This window comes from Rousettus aegyptiacus, unplaced genomic scaffold (assembly GCF_014176215.1).
Source record: "Rousettus aegyptiacus isolate mRouAeg1 unplaced genomic scaffold, mRouAeg1.p scaffold_m13_p_1, whole genome shotgun sequence".
In the NCBI taxonomy this organism is placed as follows: domain Eukaryota; kingdom Metazoa; phylum Chordata; class Mammalia; order Chiroptera; family Pteropodidae; genus Rousettus; species Rousettus aegyptiacus.
The window spans coordinates 33,603,857-33,621,313 of NW_023416284.1; the positions used below are offsets into that span (position 1 = coordinate 33,603,857).

General features: G+C 34.8%; 2 pseudogenes; both read right to left on the minus strand.

Annotated features, from left to right (window-relative positions):
- Positions 1-10,688: 10,688 nt before the first annotated feature.
- On the minus strand, positions 10,689-11,769 carry LOC107497903 (annotated as a pseudogene).
- Positions 11,770-12,125: 356 nt separating this feature from the next.
- Positions 12,126-12,244, minus strand: LOC118606746 (annotated as a pseudogene).
- Between the last annotated feature and the right edge of the window lie 5,213 nt (positions 12,245-17,457).

Below are 17,457 nucleotides of genomic sequence, written 5' to 3' on the forward strand. Positions count from 1 at the left end.
CCATGTGTGTGCTATCTTGAAACTAAATTTCCAGTTTTATTTTTCTGATTTAATTGACTTATATTTCAGTCATAAACTCTTACGGACTTCAGTCTGGTATTTTCTAAAGGCCTCATAACCATTTGTCAAACCAATATCAGAAAACTTTACCCTTCTACATCCTAGCAAGCAAGGAGTGCTAAATTTATCTAATGACTGGTTTTCAGGCATAAGAGGGAGTCTTTGGTACCTTTTCGTACTGCATCATTGCCTAGCCTTATAGCAGGTGTGGAAACTAAGAAACAAAATTGAAGAGAATAAATCACTAATTTTTAATAAATGCCTTTCATAGTTTACCTTCAAATACTGTAATAGTGTATTTGTATACATTACATATAGTGTATATAGTACATAGTGTAAGACTCAGCAAATTTTGTTTTTTAACTCTACTTCTTCATTTTCTCCCTATTATTTGTACTGTTTTGTCATGTATTTTACTTCTACTTTTGTTTTAAATGCCATAATACATCATATTTATTTTTGCTTTAAATAACAAGTTATTTTTTAAAGAGAATAAAAGTGGGGAAAAAGTCTTTTCACCCATACATTTATGATTTTCAGTAGACTAAACTTATTGATGCAGATCCTAATTTCTATCTTGTATCATTTTCCTTCTGCTTGAAGAACTTTCATTAACATAGTGCAAGCCAGCTGGCAATGAATTCTCTCAACTTTTGTTTGCCTGAAAATAATCTTTATTTTGCCTTCAGTTTTGAAAGATATTTTCTTTGGGTAGAGAATTTTAGGTTGATAAGTTTTTTTCTGTCAGTACTTTAAGGCGTTGCTCCATTGTTTGGTTCCTGATGTAAATAAAGTATGGACTCATTCTTATCTTTGTTCTTCTGTATGTGATATATCTTTTGTTCTCTTGCCGCTCTTAAAATATATATATTTTTTATTAGTTTCCAGCACTTTGTTTATGGTGTTCTTTTAAGTATTTATTTTTCTTAAGGTTTATTCTGCTTGCATCTATGGACATATAGTTTTCATCAAATTTAGAATATTTTGACTATTATTTCTTTGTAATTTTTTGCCCCTCTACTGTTTATCCCTCTTTGGGTTCCAACTGCACATATATTGGACCATTTAATTTCCACAAGTTACTGATGATCTCTTCTTTTTTTCACCCAGTTTTTTTCTCTGTGTACTTACTCTTGGATTGTTTCCATTGCTCTGTCTTAAAGTTCTCTTTATCTTTTTATTCTGCAGTGTCATATCTGTTGTTAATCCCACCCAGTATATTTTTCATTTCAGATATGTATATATGTGTATTCGTATATATGTGTTTATATCTTAAAGTTACATTTGGATCTTTTTTATATCTCCCTTTTGTCTCCTCATTATATTAATGTTTTCCCCTACCTCTTTGAACTTATAAAGCATATTTGTAATAGCAGTTCTAATATCCTCTTCTAATATGATTACCTCTACAGTTTTTGTCTGTTTCTATAAATTAAATTTGTATTGATTATAGGTCCTATTTTTCTGGCTCTTTGATTGCCTGATAATTCATTTGATAACAAAGAATTGTGATTTTTGCATTGGTAAATTGTGGATTTAAAAAATATATTTAAATAGTGTTAGAGTTTGCTCTGTCACACAATTAAGTGACTTAGAATCAAATCCTTTGGAGGCTTTATATAAGGTTTTGGAGGTTTATATAAGTTTTGTTAGGTTGTGCATATAGGGAGTGATATCAGAAAGATAGCCAATAGGAGTTTTCTAAAATCATCCCCCCAGAACATCAATAATGACAGTCATCCAGGGGCAAGGGTATCTTTGTGGTAGTCCAAGATTTCAGCAGAGAAGTTCTAGCACAATTGGAGCAAAAAATAAAAATAAAAATAAAAATAAATCCAAGAATAGCTTCATTAAAGACGGTAAGAGGAATGGTTTCACTTTTCCCATGTCACCTCTCCCCCACTGCAGCAGGGCTTGGTGCCAGGAAAACTCCCAAAGTCTGTGATTTCACTTACACAGGAAAGTGAGAGTATGTGAGTGCCAGCCTCCCCCAGTGGTGCAAGCTGTTGCCCAAGAGGCCCGCTTCTTTCTTACCTCACCCAGATTACTGAGATGATCTGCAAGGCTGAAGGGTTAGGAGAAGCTGGGAGTAAGCAGCCAGGCTCAGAATAATCCAAAGAGATACTACTAATCATGGTTCTTTCTATCAACGGATTCTTGGACTCCATCAGGAAGCCTGCCCACCAGTGTTCAATAAATGTAGGGGAAGGGTAGAAGAACTCAAAACTTTTAACAAAGGAACAGAAAACATGAAAGTGGAGACAGAAAACAAAAAATAGAAGCAATCAGAAATGAAGAATACAATAACCGATATGAATACTTTAAGAGGAATTAACAGTAGATTGGATGATTTAATCAGAGAGTTAGAAGATAAAAAACGAGAGTTTAAGGGACCTCTGGGTACCAGCATCAAGCGTACTAACATTCACTTACCAGAAGGAGAAGAGAGAGAGCAAGGAATTGAAAACCCATTTCAGGAAATAATGACTGAAGTCTTCATAAAGAATACAGAGAGCCATCTTCTCTCTTTCTCACTCCCACCTCAGTTTAATTGAGATATAATTGACATATAACACTTTAAGTGTACAAAGTATTGATTTGATACACTTATATATTGCAAAATGATTACCACCATAGTATTTGCTAACACCTCCATTACATCATATGATTACCACTTCTTTTTTTGTGGTGGTAACATTTAAGATCTACACTTTTATCAATTTTCAAGTTATTAACTATAATTACCATGCTGTACATTAGATCTCCAGAACTTATTCTTCGTATAACTAGAAGTTTGTGTACTTTAACTGCAGAGAGCTATCTTTTAGAAGATAAAGGAACAAAGTGTAAAATAAGCATATGTACATGAAATAGCCTGGTAAATTCCTGGTAAATTCCGGGAATGCTTAAGGTGACTGGAACCTAGAGTTTAAGAAAACGATTAGTGTCAGGTAGAAGCAGTTTAGGGATTTTGAGTGGGGAGTGATAATACTAGATGTACATTTATAAAATATCACTCTGGACTTAAAAAATGAAGATAAATTTTAAGAATGCAAAACCAGAGGTAGGAGAAACTTGCAGTTCCACCCATGAGGTAGAAACAGGGACTAGATTTACCTTTCTACTTCACTAGAAAACCAGACAAAAATATATGAAACAATATTTTCAGACATTGGGCAAACAGTCGGTACAGGACTATAAACTCTGATAAATGCAAAACAACTGAAGCAAACCCTTTGATTTCTCCAGCTTACTATCTGGAAGAGGAGGGAAGAGAAATTCAGAATTCGGTGATCTTGTTGAGTTGGAGAGACAGAGGTTGGAGTTTTGGCTCTCTCTATCCTTTATAAAGACTTCTATAATCACTTCCTGCATTCGGGCATGGTCAATTTCTTTCTCCTTTGTACCTAAATTCAATTGTAATTGTTAACTCTATTATTATGTATTCATCACACTGTATTAAAATTATTTGCATATCTATCCTCTGCTAGGTTATGAACTCCTTAAAAGTAGAGCTTGTCTCTTCTTAATGTTTCTATCCCCAGGACTTAGCACAATGCATAGCATATTAGATACATAATAACCATTTGAATATTCAAAATTAGTTCAATTAGCTTTACCTCCAAAATATTTCTCAAATTTATTCTCATCTATTCATTTGTTGCTATTCTAATCTAACTCATTATTTTTATCTTGCCTAAATTACTATGATTCTTTTAACTATCTCCCTGCTTTTTATTCCTACCCTTGAACAATTCATTCACTATACAATGTCCAGAGTAATCTTTTGAAACATAAATCAGATTGTCACAATCCCCTTCTCAAAAACTTCCAATGTCTATTGTACTAAAATAAATACCAAATTCCTGATCATCTCCTGTATAGCTTGACATGAAGCAACTCCTTCCTGCCTGATTGACTTTATTTCAAACCTCCCTTTAGCCACCTCCAGCCATTATGGGTGTTCTGTTTCTCAAACACACCACACTTATTTCTGCCTTAGGCCTTTGTACTTGCTCCATCTGCCTGTAATGATCTGCTTCTAGAGTTTTTCATGGCTGGCTTATAAATATTATTCTGATTTAATTCCAATATCACTTCCTTAGAGGGGCCTTAGCTGATCATCATGCAGAGTAAGACCCTAGGAAAAAAAAAAGAAAAAACCCGATGGTATGTTATTAGGTTGGAATTATCATTATATATGTGTGTATTATATGTGTATATATTATTTATTTACACTAAGACCTATAATACTATATATTCATACTATATATGTTCATACTATATATATTAAGACAGTTTACTCATCTCAGGGGCAAAGACCAGATTTTGGTTTCTAAAAATTATTCCCCACTCATAGGAAACAATATTTCTTGAAGAAATGGCTAATTCTGGGGCTGGAGCAAGGAGAATACAAAGTGAACCTAGAAGTAAGCAAGTGCTCATAAATTGATGAAACCATGCCAAAAGGACACCTGAGCTAGCTTGAAGGGGGATTCCACTGGTCAAATTAGGGAAAAGTCGAGATCAAAATTAATGGTAGATTAAAACATTGATCAAAAAGAAATCCATGATGTATCCATACTAATAACATTAAAAACATTTAAAGGGGATAAGAATAGAAAGCCAACTAATAAATGTAGAAGGAATGATAGAATTAGGAAATATCATTTTATAGCCTCCTTACTAACAATTGATTTATGAAGTCAATGTATATTAAAATTAGGTTTAAGATTGAGAACATGATATTCAGTCTCAAAGAATCACAGAATCACCCACAGCTTATGTAAAAAAGGAAAGAAAGTAGTTTGCAATGAAAAAAAAATATATGTGATCTAAATAAATGAATAAAGGAATAAATAAAAATAAATGATCAAACCAAGTGAAACCAAATTTATATCACAAAAATGAGACCAATTAACATTATTTGCCTCCTGCCATACGCATTAAGGACACAACTCCTATATAATGTTCCTGCCCCTCCATTAACCTGAATGTAATCAGGTTTAATGAGAAAACAATCAAAAAATCCAAATTAAGGGCTATTCTGCAATACAAATAGCCTGGATTCTCCAAAAATGCAGTGTCATGAAAGACTAGTAAAAGGTTAGGGAATTGTTCTTATTAAACAAGACTAAAAAAACATGTCAACTAAATGTAACATGTGATACTTGACTAGATTCTAGATATTCTTTCTCTCTCACATACACACACGCAGCTATAAAGAATAATATCAGAACAATTGGGGAAATTTGAATACGAACTATGTATTAGATAATAACATTGTATCAATGTTAAATATTATGTGTGTGACAATTTTATTGTGATAATGTAGGAAACTGTCTTCATCCTTATGAGACCCATGCTGAAGTATTTAGGAATGCTGCATTTTCCACATCTATAACATAGTTTTTAGTCTACCTTCTAGAACTAGATGCCCTAGACATTAGCTGATAATAAAAGGATAAAATTATTATTTTAATAAGATTGGTTTAGAAATGATAGGCAAGATGGACTTCAGGGAAATTATGTAAGAACTGGTTATAGTGTAGTAGAAGAAATCTGAGCCAAATCTTGATATGACGCTGGCAGAGGGATAAGCATTACACAGGCAAGAGAAGCACAGGGCTTATTTTGGGATTAAGTCGTAGTCTTATGTAGCAGGACCAGGGGTCTGGTAAGGGACGGAATGATGGGAGATAAGACTAGAAAAGTAGACTGTAGCCAGATTGTGGAGGGCATTGAATGTCAAGCTAGGATTTGAACTTGGTTCCATAGGCAATGGGTGCCATTGGCTATTTTTAAACAGAGGTGATTTGGGAAAAATAATAGAATGGTATTGAAAATTTTTTCTTTACCCAAAGCCAAAGTAAAATTTTTTAAATTTAAGATATAGAAAGTTTTATTTATTTGTTTGTTTATTCATTTGTTTGTTTTTAGGGTCAAAAGGAACGTTTATTAGAAAAGGGATAACACTGCACAGTGTGGTCTCCTCTAAGAGGCAGAGAGTGAGAGGGACGGTGTGAGAGACAGAGTAAAGGCGCTGAGAGGGACCAAGATATAGAAAGTTTTAACTCTAAAGAATAAACACTATTTCTCTGTCATTTGTCCTAAGTTTGGTTTATTTAATTAATTGATATTCCTAGGACCCCATCCCAACCCACAGTTAGAACTGACTACTCTTTTCTCTGTTCTCCCCAAATTTTGATCTTTGATCTTGCCCTTCAATACTTTTCTTGTCTTTGAGCTCTTGCAAGGTAGGCACTTGTCTGATTCTTTTGTCCCCATGGAGGCATGCATACAATGGTACAAATGAGTGTGAAGTGTGCGATGATACAAGAAAGCAGAGGATATGAGATATGTTAGAGTAGTCCCTAACCCAGCCCAATGGTCAAGGAAGGTTCCCAGGAGGCAGTGAATCATGAGCTGAACAAAGAGAATGAGCCACATGGATGCTGCATATGAATTTGTGTGTGCTTTGAGCAAAATTGGACTTAATGAGATAGGGATTGTTTTTGTTTTATATATGATAGCTTTCTTGATATATAATTTATATATAATTCACCCCTTTAAAGAGTATGATTCAAATCTGCTATCATCACCACAAACTATTTAGAACATTTTTCATCACCCTGGAAAGAAACCCCAGGCCCATTAGCAGTCACTCCCATTTCTCCTCCCACCATCACCAGACCTAGGCAAACACTAATACATTTTCTGTCTTTCTATATTTGCCTATTCTAGACAAATGGAATCATACAATATGTGATCTACAATTGACTTTTCCACTTAGATTAGTTTTACTATGTTCGTCAATGTTAGAATATATATCAGGACTTCATTCTTTTTTATTGGCATTCCATTTTATAGATATAACACATTTTTGTGTATCCATTCATCAATTGATGGACATTTGGTTAGACAAATTTTTATTATAAATTGTTACTGGGCTGATAGGAACACAAGGTAACAAACAAAATTATCTGTATAATATATTCTGAAAAGTTACTGACTCTATGACATTGTTCTACATACAAGATAGTTACAAAGCAAGAAGAAACAGCATTATTTATATCCTTAAACTGAATAATGTAAATTAATTTGAAGGGTAAAAAAAGGGATTATTTAAGCTCTAGAGTTAGGCTTTCATGGTGCTATGCTGAACCATCAAAGCTCAAGCAAAAGGAAAAATATGCACCACTAGATATATGTTTTTATGGACTTTTAATGATTAATCTTTTTCATAAGTAGATTTTAAAAATATTGATGAGTTTGCTTTTATTAAAACCAGAAAAATAGAATTAGACTAAATTCAGGTTTGGATATAAATAAAATATTTGAACTTAAAATAATGTTATGATTTTTATTTAAAGTCCTAACTTTCAGTTTTTCAGTATTTTTTCAACTACTTTAATATTCTGGGATGTAAATAACCAGGCTATACTAGCCTCATAAGATTAGTTAAGGAGTCCTGTTTCTAATCTCAAGAGCAGGAGGATTATCTCTTTCCCTAGAAGGTTTGGTAAAACCTGATACTTTACTTTCTGTGAGTAGACCTTATAAACCACTGACTCAATTTCTTTAATTGTTATGATACTATTTAGGTTTCCAATTTCTTCTTGAGTTAATTCTAGTGACTTATACTTTTCTAGGAAATTATGCATTTTTACATAAGCTTTCAAATTTACTGGCATGAAGTTATTCATAGCTGTTCACTAATGATTTTTCATCCCTACTATATATGCAGTTTTTCCTCTTTTTTTATTCTTAATATTATTTACTTGTTTCTTTGCTTCCCCCAACAGACAATCTTACCAGGGTTTATTTCATTACTTTTTTTTTCATAGAACCAGCTTTTAGTTTACGGATGCTTTCTAATGTTTGTTTCCCATTTCCTTAATGTATGCTCTCTATTTTCTTCTTTCTTTACTTTTACCCATTTCTTTTTATAATTTTTAAAATTTAATGCTTCGTTCATTAATTTTCAATCTCTATTTTCTAATAATATTATAAATCATACAAACGATCTTTGACAAGTGTACCAAGACCACTCAGTGGGGAAAGGACAGTCTCTTCAAGAAATGTTGCTGGGAAAACTGGACATCCACATGCAAAAGAATGAAGTCGAACCCTTACCTTACACCATATGGAATAATTAACTCAAAATGGATGAACACCTAAATGTAACACCTAAAAGTAAAACTCCTAGAAGAAAATATAAGGGGAAAGTTTCATGATATTAGATTTGGCAATGATATTTTGGATATGACACCAAAAGCACAGGCAACAAAAGCAAAAATAGACACTAATGGGACCACAGACTGAAAAAGAAACATACAGAATGGGAGAAAATATTTGCAAATTATACATCTGATAAGGGATTAATAATATCCCTTATTAAATTAATAATGTATATATAAAAAACTCGACAAAAATACAAATAACCCAATTGAAAAATGGGAAAAAGAACTCAAATAGACATTTCTCCAAAGATGATACATAAATGGCTAAAAAAAAACACATGGATTTATGCTAAACCTTACTAATCATTAGAGGAATGCAAATCAAAACTACAATGAGTTATCATCTCACACACATTAGGATGGTACTATGGGATAAAAAATAATGTGCTGGTGAGGTTGTGGAGAAATTGGAAGTCTTGTGCATTGTTGGTGCAGCATGATATGTGTAGCCACAACAGAAAACAATATGAAAGTTCTTAAAAAATTTAAAACAGAATTTCCATATGATCCAGCAATCTTTCTTCTGGGTATATAACCAACAGAATTAGAAGCAGAATCTCAAAAAGATATTCACACACCCATATTCATACAAGCATTATTCACAATAGCAAAAAGGTAGAAGTAACTCAAATATCCAGTCACAAAAAGACAAATAATGTAGGATTCCACTTATATGAAGTATCTAAAATAGTCGAATTCACAAAGACAGGAAGTAGAATGGTGGTTGCCATGGGCTGTGGGGAGAGGAAAATGGGAGTTATTTAATAAGCAGAGATTTTTGGTTTTGCAAGATGAAAAATTTCTGGAGATCTGTTGCACAACCACGTGTATATAGTTAATACTACTCAACTGTGCACTTGAAAATAGGTAAGATGGTATTTTTTATATTATGTATGTTTTTTGGCAGAATTAAAAATAAAAAGAAAAGAAAAAAGTACTTTAAGTAGTGGGTTTAATACAATTGATGCAAAAAATACTGGTGCTACGGTAATTATAATAATAAAATAACAACAAACACTGTTTCCTATGTTCAAGGCACTGTGTTAAGCAGTATGTATATATGTATGTATGTATGTATGTATGTATGTATGTATGTATGTATATACACACACATTAACTCATTTAATATTTCTAACAATGTCATAACATGGAATCTATTATTATCCCATTTTACTGGTGACAAAACTGAGGCACAGAGAGGTTAGCTAGCTTGCCCAAAGAATGAATGGTTTTAAGACTTTTCAAACCATTGACAAAGAAGTTAAATGGATACTTTAGTTGGTCAGGCTCATAAGTGGTGATGACAGGCATAAAAAGAAGTTGGAGAAACTTATAAAATCAGTTATAGGAAGAACAAGTTAGAATCTTCACTAATTTCCAGTATTCAAAGCAGTGAAATACTTAAATGATTGGAATTACATGGAATACTTAAATATGGAATTATATTTTTCATATTTGATGCATATCTTATACATTGACAGGATTGTATACAAAACAAAAGCCATGTATAAAGAACTTGATTTAGCATTTTAAAGGGTAATTTTGAGGTGATTAAATTTTGGGCTGAAGGCTAACTCTAAATACAAGTATTTTCTCTCCCTATCCATTATTAAGATAAGATTCACTTGTATCTTTACCACTTCCTCCCTAAAAGAGTTTTCTTTTAATTTGTAATTTGTGTGAAACATTTATTTCCTGGAGCATTTATTTTCTAAAAAGAAATGCCAGTGTTTGTTTATTAAAGTAATAGCAATACTATTTAAAGTATTTACCAATTGGGTTGACTTTGGTGTGATGCAGATGATATCTTCACTCAGGGTAATATAATATAATAATATTATAATATTATTATAAAATTAATAATATAAAAAATATAATAATAAATTAATGTTGGTTAAAATAATACAAATTTTAAACAATACACATTAAAATGCTTCCAGATGAAAGATTTGGAGACATGATACTAATATTTAAGAGACTTGAAAGTAATATTTATGATTGTACACAAGCAAATAAAATTTTGCAAAGGAAAGTACCATTTCATTATTGTTGTTGTCATTAAGGGGAAAAATTACAACACAACATTATATATTCCCTAGGATTATTATACAAAAACATAGCACATAATGACTTGAAGGGAATGGGGAGAAAAAGAAAACACTTGCTGAATTAGGGTTTAGGGATTGTTTTTATTTTAATAATACTTTAGAATTTAACTAGAAATAAATATTAAAATTCTATTTTTAGGCAAGTTAAAAATCAATTTTTTTTTTTTTTAGCTGGCTACAGTAAACTTTACCAATGGTCCATGACAAGTTAGTGCTCCCTAGGCCCCTCCCCTTCTTCATGGGGTGTGGGATAAAAACTGTGACGGTCTGGAGATTCTCAGTGTGTTAAAGGATTAATTTGAGGCAAGGGCTCCCCAGTATCTGAGGGCCTCTCTTCCTCTCGCTGGGGCTGGTGGTCCAGGGGACTCTTACTGGAGGCCGTGTGGATCATAAGGTCCATCACCCTGTTACTGTAGCCAAATTCATTGTCATACCAGGAAATACATTTGAGACAGTTGTCATTGAGGGCAATGCCAGCCCCAGCATTGAAGGTGGAAGAATGTTTATCACTTTTTAAGTCGCAGAAAACAACCTGGTCCTCAGTATAGCCCAGGATGTCCCCTTGAGGGGGCCTCTGATGCCTACTTCACCATTTCTTGATGCCATTGTATTTGGCAGCTTTCTCCAGGCAGCAGTTCAGCTCCTCAACTGACATGTTGGGTATAGGGACATGGAAGGTCATGCCAGTGAGTTTCCCCTTCATCTCAGGGATGACCTAACCCATGGCCTTGGCAGTGCCAGTAGAAGCAGAGTTGATGTTCTGGGCAGTCCCTTGGGCATCATGCCACAGCTTCCCAGAGGAACTATCTACTGTCTGGGTGGCAGTGATGTCATGGACTGTGGTCGTGAGTCCCTCCACAATGCCAAAGTTGTCATAGATGACCTTGGCCTGGGGATCAAGCAGTTAGTTGGTGGTGCAGGAGGCATTACTGACAATCTCGAAGTTGTCATACAGTTCTTATTTGACACATCATCACAAATGTGGAAGCATCTGCGGAAAGGCAGAAACAATGACCCTCTTGGCTTCACCCTTCAAGTGAGCCCTAGCCTTCTTCAAGGTAGTGAAGATACCAGTGGACTCTACAACATGTTCAGCACCAACATCACCCCATTTGATGTTGACAGGATCTCACTCCCAGAAAATGGTGATGGGCTTTCCACTGATGACAAGTTTCCCATTCTAAGCTTTGATTGTGCATTTGAACTTGCCATGGGTGCAATCATACTGGAACATGTAGACCATGTTCTTGGAAGTCAATGAAGGGGTCATTGATGGCTACAGTACCCACTTTGCCAGAGTTAAAAGCTGCCCTGGTGACCAGGAGCCCAATACAGCAAAATCTGTTCACTCAGACCTTCACTATCTTATCCCAGGGTCACAGCTGTGGGAGAGGAGGGTGAGTCTCAGAGTGCTGGACACCTAGGAGTGTGACCCTCTACTTTCCTCCCCTCACCAGGCCAATATCCTTTCCCTGTGCCTCCACATGTCCCCCTGCGCCCCCGCACTATGGTGCCTGCCTGTCCACCAGCCAACCCCACATCAGGGCTGTGCCCCCAGCACCTCCCAAAATCAATCTTTATTTTGCCATGTTAAAGAGGGAAAATATTTTTTATTATTTGTATATTTATTTATTTTAGGCGAGGTAGCCCTTAGTTAACCTCACAGATTGCAAGGAACTTGTCAGCTTACAATCCCTTACTTTTTTATTTTTTATGTCAACAGCACCTGGTTTTCCTAGGTGGTCTCCCATCCAAGTACTAACCAGGCCCGACCCTACTTAGCTTCTAAGATCAGACGGGATCCAGCTTATTCAAGGTGGCATGGCCATAGATGAGAAAATATTTTTTAAATTTTAAGAATATTGAAAATAACAGAAAGCAAAATCCTAAAATACTCTTTAAGAAGTACTTCAAATTGTTTTTTAATATCAAAGAAACTGTTGATCTTCCTCAGGGGTGGAAAAAACAAACAAACAAAATATGTAGATGAAAGCACTCTTTGATTCGTCCAAAAAGGATTTAGGTGCTTAAAAATTCCATATGCGTTTATTACCTTCTGAATTATTTAGTCTTATGTTTCTTGGCACAGTTGAAACTTTTATAGCTGGTCTTCATAAGCGATGTAGGTCTCATTAATAGAAGAAAAGAACAAGAATTGTCACATTAATTTTCTATTTTGAATACTTTTTAAGAAGGCTAATAATGTTTTTTTTTCTTTATTCAACAAATTTTGAGAGAAACTTTGTTATTTTTCACTTTTCCAAAAGTTAAGATAGTGTCCTGGATGGAAGTTTTGAATTATGTAATAAACAAGGTCAAGTTTTCAGAATCTTAGGCAAAAAACTGCTGCCAGGACCCAGGGAAGGGGGGCAGGGGACAACAATGGCAGCTACCGTTGAATCTCCTTATTGACCCAGAAAGTTGGTCACTGTCCCCAGTCACAAAGACTGAAGGAGGTGTCCTTTTCATTTTGGCATTCTCTTTTGCCTCAGGTGACAACTTCCAGAACTATCCCTGCTCTGTATTTGGGGAAGTGTGGAGTACAGCAGTTTGGCAAGGGGTTGAGAGTGAAGGAGACTTGGATTATACCATTTTAGTTTCTCCTGGTGTTATGTCGCAGTGAGGACTTACCTGGAGAAGAAGACAGAAAATTCCCCTTCTCAAATGAGGAGAAATGCAGGTATAGTAAATATGTTTCCATGTGCCTACAGAGCTCTTTGCCCCTCTTTTGAAATTATTCCTCAGGTTCAGTCCTCACCGTAGGAATTACATGGTCCTGACCATACTAGGCAACTCATTCTCAGTGTCCTTTTGATTATAGCAGAAAGGCTCAGAGTTCACACCTGGTCCAAGTTGAGTCAAATTCTTTTTCTCTTAGAAGTTTCAGATTGGTATTCAAAGGTGATGAGATTCAACTGGGGAAACCAGAATTTGTCTGAATGTATTCCAGAATTGGAGGGTGCTGAGCTTTTTCGGGATGTCTGTGTCAGGGTGAGGGGCACATCAGGGCCATTTAAAGCCAGACATTCTGAATTTGAATTCTACCTCCACCACTTCCTTGACATGAAACATTGGGCATATTAATCTTCCCCAAAGTTAAGTTTCCAAATAAGAAAGATGCAGTTAAGAGTTGTTTACCTTGCAGCACTGATGTGAGAATTAAATGAGATAAATGATGTGAAATCAATATGGTTAGTCATGGGTAATGTTTTTGTAATGAAATGAATAAAAGAGAAAATGTCAGAATGTATGACATATAGTAAGGGTTAGCACTGTTTTGTGAAAGCTTTGTTTCAGATATATATGTATAAATGTGAGTGAACTGCATCATGCTGTAAAATGTATTTCTTACTAAAGGTATGTTTAAAACCAAAGTTGTTCAGCATATGGTCCTATATTAGAATAATCTGGATGCCTGTTAAAAATACAGATTTTTGAACTCCACTGCCCAGAATCAGAATTTCTGAGGGTGGAGTCTAGGAATGTACAATTCAGCTGCTTCCCCAGGTTAGTATCACACACATTAAAACTTGAGAACCAGTGCTTTAAGCCTATGGAAATTATACAAATGTTAACTATTATTATATAATTAAACTCTTATACCTTCATTCAAACACTATTTGGAGAACACAACTCTACTAGAAGCCCTGTGGCAGGGATAGAGGGGAGGGCAATTAATCTATTTGGCGCAATACAGCATCTATAGTGTTCTGGTATCTTGGTTGGTCTTATATGGTTTGTTATATTTGAGAACTTGTTTACAAAAGACAACTAACTCTAAGGTAGGAATTCCCAGTCCCTATACCTCAAAGCTTCCTAAGGTATTGATCTCCTCAGCTCTCAGAAAAGTTGGGTTATGCAAAGTCTCCTATATTTATGCCGGTGTGTCATTTTTGAAAGTGCCAGCAAAGGCACAGGATAGTTAATAACTTTGTAACTAATTGATAAATATAGATTAGAATTCATATACGTCTACCATGCTACCCTGAACAGGCCCAATCCCATCTGATTTTGGAAGCTAAGCAGGTTCAGGCCTGGTTAATACTTGGATGGGAGACCACCTAGAAAGACCAGATGCTGTTAACATACAAAATAAAAAAATAAGAAATTGTAAGCTGACAAGGTCCTTGAAATCTGTGAGGTAAACCAAGGGTTGCCTCACCTAAAAAAATAAAAAAATTCATATACTGTAATGCCTACTGCTCAAAATGTGATCCACGGACCAGAACACTGGCATGGTCTAAAAATTTGTCAGAAATGCAGAATCACAGGCCCTCCCCAGACCTACATTAATGTTTGAGAAGCACTGTACTAAAGAAAACATGTAATCAGTTAATTAACTTTTGGTATTTTGTAGGTATTATTTTCTGACTATAAAATCATACAATCATTGCAGAGATTTTTGAAAATTCAAAAAGTGGGAAAATTTATCCTTAATTTAAAATGTACTCATACTTTCATTTCCTTTCCTTCTATTAAACCTAAAAATATACACATTTTACAAAATCAGAATCATCCCATACATATAAGATTTATATCTTACTCTTTTCATTTAATTTATCAAAGATTTTCAGCAGTGCTTTTTAAAAAAATTGTAGTGGTAACTAGTTAAGCTTTTCTTAGTAAAGATAAGGTAAAATGAAGAATGTAGGCAGGCCATAAATGAGACATCCAATTCTAGAATGGCAGAGTTAAAAGGGAAGTTAGATATTATTTTGTTTAAACTCTTTAGTACGATTGGAGAAATTTTAGCACAGGAAGCAAAAGTGACTCACCAAAGATACTTTGCTTAGGTAAACAAATTCATTGATTGAACTATTTTTATGTATCAGGACCTGTGGCAGGTTGACCAACTATCCAGTTTGCCTGAAATTGTGGAATTCCAAAGATGTGGGACTTTCAGTACTAAAACTGGAACAGTTCCAAGCAAACCTGGATAGTTGGCCATCCTTTTGCTAGGCATTAGAAATAGAACAGTTTATGAGATCTGGCTTCTGCTCTCAGGTGGGAGAGACACCTTTGCGAACATATCACTAAAACATGGTGTGATAAGTACCAAAGAACTTCCAGACTATAAATGAGGCAAGACTTCTGGGATCCTGAAACCTATAGGACAAGGAAGTTAACCAAATGAAAGCCAGAGTAGGAATGGGAAAGTTTAGAAAGCATTGTAGTCTGAAGGGTCTTTATAATAAAGGACAAAGTAGTGAAAAATAATACTAAGAATTTACTGTGCCAGGCACTATGTTATTTATTATCTCCTTTCATCTTCACAACTGAGTAAATTTGGATTTGTTATATAAGTGATGAAAATATCATTGGAGGATTTTAAGCAGAAGAGTAATATAATTGTGTACTTTAAAGATAAAGGATCACTCTATTAGTATGTAAAGTGCTGTTAAAGAAAATTCACTATTTCAAAATATGTGCTATTTTGAAATGCCTTTATCTTAACATCATCCCCCAAACCCAGTTTTATAAGGATTCCAGATTCCCAATACATTTTAAAACCAAATTTGTCCAATACCTTAACTCTTCTATTTTCTTCTGTTTCTTTATATGTCTTCTATTGGCTTTCTACCAAAGTACAAAACTCTGTAAGGAAATTATGCTTTTAGGTTTTGTAACAGAGATTCCCTCTGCTGACTGTGTGGCACTGTAATAGCAACCATTTGGCATCCAGCAAAAACAATTGCTGTGGATCTTCACAGTAATTTTTTTTCCCAGGAAAATCAGAAGCCTTTGCCCTAAATTGTAATAATTCATAAAACATTCAAATGCATATATGATTCAGTTTTAGGGTCGTATAAATTTAAAACCAAAGAAATATCTTTGTGCTTGCAGTCACCGTTTTCAGTGTGACTGCAAGGATAAAAAATATTCACAGTGATTAAACTGGACAGCTATTTGAATTTCATAATAGTTATTTCCAAACTTTCTTATTATGCCCATAGTCATATAAATGAACTTTATTATCATCACTTACCAGTAATAATTACTCATTAGGGATGTCATTTCTATACAACTTACAGATTGCCTAGTCCATGACAAATTGGCTCCCAGTCACTCCAAGTGAATTCTTAGCAGTGGCTGCAGTGAGAGAGCTCCACCATGTGGCACTCCGCCTATAGGACTTTAGTCAGAGCCATTTGCTTGTTCCACAAATACCCACTGGCACCTGCTCTGAACCATCTCTGTGCTTGGGGGACAGATTAATAACAGAGACCCTGATCCCAAGAATCCTTCGGTCAAGTGAAGGAGATATTTGACATCTGAAGCAGTACTTCTAACTTGAAGCAGACCATAAGTGTAATTACAGTGGTACAAAGGCCATAAAAGCAAAAGGAAATATTAAATATGATTGAGAGGATTCAGGCAGATCCTGGAGAGGATACCATTTGGCCTGAATAGGACATAAGGTCCACGATAGCAGGAATTATTGTCTGTTTTGTTCTCTGCTATATCCCCAATTCCTACAGTAAATGCTTAATAAATTTCCCTTTTGAAAAGGCTTACTCTCAAAAGCATGGAGATTATTACCTTTTATTTATTTAACCCACCTAAACCCCTCCCTTGGCTCTCTATTATCTTTAAGTTGATGTCTCCAGAGTCATATCCATGTATCCCATCCCAAGCCATTAGGGTCTGATGTAGAACTGGACATTCTATGTACCATAAAAAAAATAGTATATATTGTAGATTATTAATGAACATACTGACCTGTGTATATGTTTCAAATTGGGATCCATTCAGCTTCAAGTAATAGAAAAGTCAATTCAGATTGGCTTAACTAAGGAAAGTATTTGTTGGCAAATGTAACTGAAAGTCAAGCGACAGAAGATTTCAGGGCAGTTCCATCAATTGTCATCATCTCTTCAATTGCCCTTCAGTTGTCTCATCTCTGGCCACCTGTGTACCTAGTCTCTACAACTTAATCCTTGAGTTGGCTTCCCCCTTGGACACAAATTAGCAGCTAGCAGAAAGGAAGTTACATGCTTTCTTGTTTATATACATCAAGAGAGACCATTGTTTCTCAAAACTAGTGA